We start from the raw sequence: 9,045 nt of genomic DNA on the forward strand, positions 1-9,045 counted from the left end.
TATAGTAATGCGAAATCACACTCATCAAAACAGTCAAATTCGGGGATACACTTTTTTCTGAAGGATGATAGACACAATTATAGAAACAACCATACAGTAACAATTACATTATACAGAAACTTTTCTTTTGTTTTAATTTCATTTCTGTAACTGTGTGTTCGAGTTGTTGTTGAACCAAATTTTCCAACATCAAAATTTATGAAAAATAGTACCAAAGATAACTTACATTTTATAAGTTTGGAGAGTCAGTAGTTATATTTGTTTTTAAATCCAACATTGTGCTAGCTCTTAAAATATCACTTTAAACACCATGTACGTATGCCAACTCATCAACAAAGGAAATCAATCTGATGTTGATTATTATTTAGAGCATAAATAAATTTGTTTTTATACTAAGACACCTGTTTTTGTGTCATACTCTTGAAATGTATAATATATGAAATAATAGTTTTTGGTATCATAATTTTTTTTGTATAATGAAAGTACTCTCGTGTTCAAACTATATAATCGTTAAAGATAATATTACTAAGATTCAGTCAAAGATACCATATTACTTTATCAATTGTCCGATTCGTGTTGTTTTTGTAATTTCATCTTGATCATATAAAGTATAATGGTTAAATGTGATACTATGTATCTCATTTGAATTATGGATAATGTAGTTTTAGAAATAATGAAATAGTATCGTCTGAGGAAACGGAAATCCAGTAATCATTTTTGTCAGCGATATATGCAGGTATGACAATACAGTGTTGATCATTGAACCAATACAACTTAAACATTATATATTATTAACAATATAGTAATAAAGTGATTCATATACATTGCATGTCGTTTACATTTTTTACCGCTTAATAAACATGGTAAAACATATATAAATACAAACGAGACACATTTTTTGTCAAAATGACTCATGTTACTTTTTCATTTTATAGATATTGATGTTTACATCCAATAAAGGCACAACCTTTATACTATAATTGTTTTGCCTTAAAAAAATACGATTGTTGTGCAAACTGAAGAAGCCACACAGCAGTTTATTAAAACAGGTGTGGCACATGTTAATGTTATTTTGTTCAGACAGAATAAATGTGATACATGTTAAGTATATTCTTATTATTTAGTTATAATTTTAAATTCCGGTTAAGAGAAGTAAATCAGAACAATATCAGACCTTTGTCAGGACTTATAGTAAATAATTGTGTCTAAACAAAAGTTTATATGTAATTAATCAAGTATGACACCCAATGTTCGGTACAAACACGTGTTTTTTTAACAATCGAGAGGAAATTACACACTCGCATTGAAAAATATACCTTACCTTGGCACATCCAATTGTATGTTTGTCCATCTGATGAGTTATGTTCTTATGTTGTAAAATTAAACCACTGTTCCACGTTAGGGGGATGAATAGGATCTCGCCAACAAGTTAAATTCTGCCAAATTATATATGTGTCTGTCACAAGCCAGGAGCCTGTAATTCAGTAGTTGTGGTTTGTTTATGTGTTACATATTTGTTTTTTTTTGTACATAAACAAGCCAGCTAGTTTTTTTCATTTGAATTGTTTTACATTGTCATTTTGTGGCCTTTCATAGCTGACTATGTGGTATGGGCTTTGCCCATTATTGAAGACCGTACGGTGGTGACCTATACTTCTTTATTTCTGTGACACATTTGTCTCTTGTGGATAGTTGTTTCATTGACAAGCATACCATATCTATGTTCTCAGTACGAGATGTTGCATGATAGGAAGCATTTAGAAAATTTAAATCTAATGTTAAATAAAAAGACAAAGCAGATTCAACAACTGAATGTAAACAAAACAAAATTCATATTAATATGTTATCCAATATAAATTAATATTCAATTTTACTTTAAAAACAAATTTAAAAAGTTTAAAAGCGACATTGAATTGTACTATCTGAGATAAATGTAAACTCCTTCAAACACATTAATTTTAATGACCATCGTGTCATAGGTACATATAATATCTTAGGAAATGCAAAATTCCATTTATATTTGTAATCCCTACTGTATGCATTCCTAAAAACGTCAAAACTTCTTTTACAGCCAAAGTTTATCGGGTGGTGAAGTTTATTTTCAAAATACGTTTTAGATAAGATATGCCAAGTGTAATGGTCTGATACATTTTAAATCCAACAAAATCGTTAGTTCTTAGAGTTTCGTATGAATTTCAGTTCATCATTTCAACATGTCTGAAACCACAAATAAACAGACAGTGCATTTGTTTGTATTGACGTCAATATTGTGTAGATAATTATCAAATTAAAAAAAAATGTTTATGTGATGCTATTTAAACAATATGTCCTTCTACGTCCTTACACAAATGAAGAAATGATTCAATACTATAAGTTGTATTATGCAGGATATTTAAACACGTAGAAAGAGTGACAATGTATCTTCTCGATACAAACATTATCCTTCATTTTGTGAGAATTCGTAGACATTGAGTGTTTCAGCGGCAGTGGATTTTTTCGGCACATGCCTGTCTAGAAGAGTTGCTACGACGTACATACATACATTGACTCATAGTTTAGAGGAGAAATAAATGTGTAAACTATTGATCACATCTTGAGAATGTTCTAATCACAGGATGAAGTGTTTAAATTGCATGAAAACAAAGTTATATTGCAAATTGTTATGAAATTAAAACATTGTGTTTTCCGTAATGATATGCCCATGTTAGATAATGCATAATATACTTGTTTCATTTGCTAAATGCACTTGTTGTTATTCTGTCGTTTAAAACCATTGCTATCGAACCTTGTTTTGGTATGGTGGTATCTTCATTTATACGAGTAAATCCTATTTCTCAAGAGTTTTAACTGATATTAATCTCTCAGTAATTCTTGTTAAATTATTTTGAAAAAGTATTTTACATAATTCACACAAACAAGATCATTAGAGGAAGATTCTTACCTTTTTCATGTAATTGTGTCTAGTGTCCTTGATTAAAATATTATTTTCCTTAAAGTTCTTCTTTTCTTATCAATACGTTCACAGTATGAAAAATCTAGAGATGATACGATTTGTATTTCACAAGAAATAATTGAATAGCTGGGTAAATTGTGTCACACATCATGCACATGACCTCATTTGATTTTTTTAAACTATAATTTAATCGTTGAGGCGTCATATAACAATGATGAACAAAACTTTATTTAATGTATATAATTACAAGTCTTTACAATGACATGACAGTTTTAAAATCGCATTTAAAATTTATACACATTTCATTGTTCCAAATATTTACCTTCATTTCGCTTTTTGCTATATACATGTATGTTTATTTCTATGTTTACTATGTGTTTGCTGCAACGGCAAGTGAATTCATCTTACGATTGTTTAAAAACTATTTAACTTATTTTACATATATATGGGCAGTTATGATCTTTCGATATTGTGTTTCGTTCGTTAAGGAGTAGGTCACGTAAGGGCCCATTGTGGCCTCAAATTTCAGGTCCGTCTAAAGAAAGATTTTATACACTTTTTATCAGTGGTTATTTCAGTCGATTGCATTAGTTTGTGTGAAATATTTGAACTGATTTCGCCGTATCAGACACTCGTATTCAAGCTTAAATATGAAAAATATATCAATTAGGCCAAAATATGTCACTTTTCAGATAGTTTTTGTCAAAAATGAAAGTGGTCGCATCCGTGTATACTCTCAACCTTTATATATGTTATGTATAATCATCAAATACAAATTACCTTTAAATATAAAGAATGAACACAAATGCGGCCATTTCTATTGAAGACGAAAACCGTGAAGTTTTCAGTAATTTAGCATGACTTAATGATGCTACATGTAGTAATCAATATATGTGTATTATATAGTTTGAATCTCGGTCTATTTCTGTAATTTATTCTTACATACTTTTGATTTTTTAACCCTGTATGCGTTCATTGCCTATGTAAATTTTAAAATTGTTTATAATCCTGGTACTTTTGATAACTATTGTATGCACATTGAACGACAAATTTATGTGACGTATATAATTTTTCTGACGTCAGACACTCAAATCAATCCATGTGTTCGTAGATAGTAGATGTTTTTGTATCCTGTTAAATTGTCCCTTTTAAAATTGGTATACGATGATGACTGATGTACCCATATTTTGACTATTTTATTAATTGTGACTGTTTATTTAACGCATCATGTAAATGTAGCGGAATTTGATGAGACTGTTATTAAAGTGAGAGGGTTAGCGCTATAGAACCAGGTTTAATCCACCATTTTCTACATTGGAAAATGCCTGTACCAAGTCAGGAGTATGACAGTTCTTGTCCATTCGTTTTTGATGCGTTTTGTTTTTTGATTTTGCCATGTGATTATGGACTTTCCAAATTGATTTTCCTCTGAGTTCAGTATTTTTGTGATTTTACTTTTTTTTTATACATTGTCAAACAACTGCCCGTATTTATGCAACAGAGGTATTCTACTTTCAAATAAATAGCTTAAACTTAACGATAGAACAATTTTGTAAAACTGATACATTTTAGGCCAAAAAGGGGTATTACTCCTTTCTGCTGATAATTTATCTATTTATTATATGTAACAAAAAAATCAGAAAATTGAAACAATAAGGCTACATTTTATGATTTTCGTATTCAAGGGTTTTTTAATGAATGACCATTCGATAAAAATCAGAATGAAAGAACTTTTAAAATATTTGGAAAAAATGCCGATTATTTCATACAGCACAGTAAATACCAGATTTTTGTAACAAAAAAAAACATGAACGGAAAATAGACACAAAAGGTTTATTAGTCATTCAACTTCATCTGATTGTCTGTTCAGTATTACACACACCGCCAGATTAAGAAAGATTCTTCTTATATTTGTGTTGCTCTTATCATTTACGATATGGTTGATTAAAGACGGGCGTACTTTTTTAGCAATCTTTATCAGCGTTTGAACAACAAGCTAACGCGTTGCTGTAGCTAAGCTTTTTTCTGTTATCGATTCAAGATATTTCGCTGATTTTAGTAAACTTGCAATTTTTACCTTTCACAACCTAATGCATATGGTGATAAAAACAACACACTTAATTAATTAGAACCGTCATATTCGGGTAACCCGATTAAAGGTTATGTGAAGTGCTTCAATACGAAACAACGGTAAACGAATGATATAAACAATTAAATATTAAAGTCCAATTATTGTTTTTGTTCAAACTGCAAACGTTTTTTGAAACATTTCACAGACAGTTTTACAGAAACGTCTTTCAACAAATTGTTTTATTTCATTTACACATCATTAATTATCCTTACATTTGGAATAACACTTTTTTAAAGTTATTAGATACGAATTAACACTATCATTTTCATAAACGCTACAATAAGAGCGCTTTCCTAGATTTGATTTAAGAAGTTGGAGCCAAGTTAACTTGGAAAACAGTCCTGCCACAAAGTTAACTTCTGCTTGGACAAATCCGATCAAAACCAGACCTGTTCCCAAGTTAACTTTTGACTGGTCTGCTCAACACTAAGTTAACTTGTAACCAGGACTGCTCTTCGTTGATTTAAAAAAAATATTTTTAATATCTTTGTTTCGTAGTATAAACATCGAAAATAAAGTAATTTGAAAATTAGTACTTCCGTTTTATGAACAGGATTAAATACAAATATTTGAAAATAAGTACGCACAGAACGTAACACTTTATCTGTGATCTGACAATCTATCTATTATAAAAACGATCTCGGTTACAATGATAACAGGCACTGAATATATATATATTCCGAGATCAAATTCAATCATATTATGTATATTTTTGAAAAGAAGCATATTTGATGTTAGGTGTATACGTCCTTGTTAGTTATACATCCTTGAACTATGCAGTCACAACCAGCAATAGTTTAATTCATTTAAATAATGACTACAAATTTTTGTTCGCCTAAAATTAAGGGTGCCAGCATGTCCTCTTTTACTCAAAATACTGATACGTAACAAAATTTCAGTAGTTTTGATACCTCCAGCTGACTTGTACAACAAAATTATTTGACCGCATTACCAAAACTGACCATGTGTGAACTTTAAATTGTAAATCTATATACCAGCATAGTAAATCAGCCTTATTTTTAATGTCAGGATTCATTGTATAATACAATCATGACAATGGACAGCAATATTGCAATATAATAACAACAAATTTTGGTTCGCCTAAATTAAGGGTGCCAGCAAGTACTCTTTTTACTAAAAATACTAATACGTAACAAAATTTTAGTAGTTTTGATGCCTCCAGTTGACTTGTGCAACAAAATTATTTGACCGCATCCACCAAAACTGACCATATATGCACTTTAATTTGTAAATCTATATACCCGCATGGTTCATCAGCCATATTTTTATGCCAGAATCAATGTATAATACAATCATGACAATGAACAGCAAAATTGCAATATAATAACAAAAAATTTTGGTTCGCATTAATTAAGAATACCAGCATGTCCTCATTTTATTCAAAATATTGATACGTAACAAAATTTCAATAGTTTTTATACCTCCAGCTGACTTGTACAACAAAATTGTTTGACCGCATCCACCAAAACTGACCATATGTGCACTTTAATTTGTAAATCTATATACCCGCATAGTAAATCAGCCATATTTTTTATGTCAGGATTCAATGTATAATACAATCATGACAATGGACAGCAAAATTGCAATATAATAAAAAAAAATGTGGTTCACATAAATTTAGGATACCAGCATGTCCTCATTTTATTCAAAATATTGATACGTAACAAAATTTCAGTGGTTTTCATACCTCCAGCTGACTTGTACAACAAAATTATTTGACCACATTACCAAAACTGACCATATGTGACCTTTGAATTGTAAATCTATATACCAGCATAGTAAATCAGCCTTATTTTTAATGTCAGGATTCAATGTATAATACAATCATGACAATGGACAGCAATATTGCAATATAATAACAACAAATTTTTGTTCGCCTAAATTAAGGGTGCCAGCATGTCCTCTTTTTACTTAAAATACTGATACCTAACAAAATTTCAGTAGTTTTGATGCCTCCAGTTGACTTGTGCAACAAAATTATTTGACCGCATCCACCAAAACTGACCATAAATGAACTTTAATTTGTAAATCTATATACCCCATAGTTAATCAGCCATATTTTTTATGCCAGAATCAATGTATAATACAATCATGACAATTGACAGCAATATTGCAATATAATAACAACAAATTTTGGTTCGCATAAATTTAGGATACCAGAATGTCCTCATTTTATTCAAAATATTGATACGTAACAAAATTTTAGTAGTTTTGATACCTCCAGCTGACTTGTACAACAAAATTGTTTAACCGCATCCACCAAAACTGACCATATGTGAACTTTAATTTGTAAATCTATATACCCGCATAGTAAATCAGCCATATTTTTTATGTCAGGATTCAATGTATAATACAATCATGACAATGGACAGCAAAATTGCAATATAATAACGAAAAATTTTGTTTCGCATAAATTTAGGATACCAGCATGTCCTCATTTTATTCAAAATATTGATACGTAACAAAATTTCAGTAGTTTTGATACCTCTAGCTGACTTGTACAACAAAATTATTTGACCGCATTACCAAAACTGACCATATGTGAACTTTAAATTGTAAATCTATATACCCACATAGTAAATCAGCCTTATTTTTATTGTCAGGATTCAATGTATAATATAATCATGACAATGGACAGCAATATTGCAATATAATAACAACAAATTTTTGTTCACATACATTTAGAATTCCAGCATGTCCTCATTTTATTCAAAATATTGATACGTAACAAAATTTCAGTAGTTTTGATACCTCCTGCTGACTTGTACAACAAAATTATTTTACCGCATCCACCAAAACTGACCATATGTTCACTTTAATTTGAAAATCTATATACCCGTATAGTAAATCAGCCATATTTTTTATTTCAGGATTTAATGTATAATACAATCATGACAATGGACAGCAATATTGCAATATAATAACAACAAATTTTTGTTGGCATAAATTTAGGATACCAGCATGTCCTCATTTTATTCAAAATATTGATACGCAACAAAATTTCAGTAGTTTTGATACCTCCAGCTGACTTGTACAACAAAATTATTTGACCGCATTACCAAAACTGACAATAAGTGCACTTTCATTTGTAAATCTATATACACCATGAAGTACCCGCATAGTATTAATCAGCCATATTTTTATGTCAATGTATAATATAATCATGACATTGGACAGCAATATTGCAATTTAATAACAACAAAGTCAAATTTTTGTTCGCATAAATTTAGGATACCAGCGTGTCCTCCTTTTATTCAAAATATTGATACGTAACAAAATTTCAGTAGTTTTAATACCTCATTCTGACTTGGAAAACAAAACTATTTGACCAATGATCATATGTGCACTTTTATTTGCAAATCTATATACCCCCATACCATTGTACCGAGCGCCTTAATGTCTTCTCCTGGCGCTCCTGTTCACATTTTAGTAGGACCGTAAATGTACATGTAATCAATAATATTGGAAAACTATTAATGCAAAAAATATTCTGAATAAATTGAGAATATCAGAATTTCATCGCTTTATTCATAATAACAGTCACATCATATATAGGAGTTCATGATGGTGTACGTGTAAAACAAAACTATTATGCCACATCATCAAAGTACCCCAACACTGACATGTCTGAATTCCTTTGTACTATTTACAATGATTAATAAAAAAAATATACAAGGTTCTCTTCTTGGAATCTATTATGTCGGTTGATTGATTTTGTTTATAGTTAAACGTCAAGTGGCAACTATTTCATTAAAGTGCGCATTGAGTATAATTTTAGGACGTCCCATATAAATATCGGCAATGACAAATCTGTCGATAAATCTGACGAATTTGACGAGATTGTTGATAGTTCTACCACACCGTATGCTTACGGACACTGTACAATTTCTGTTAGAATATTCTGCGGGAAATAGAATAGTAAATCCAATGCAAACAAGTT

This window comes from Mytilus galloprovincialis, chromosome 11 (genome assembly GCF_965363235.1).
Source record: "Mytilus galloprovincialis chromosome 11, xbMytGall1.hap1.1, whole genome shotgun sequence".
In the NCBI taxonomy this organism is placed as follows: Eukaryota; Metazoa; Mollusca; class Bivalvia; order Mytilida; family Mytilidae; genus Mytilus; species Mytilus galloprovincialis.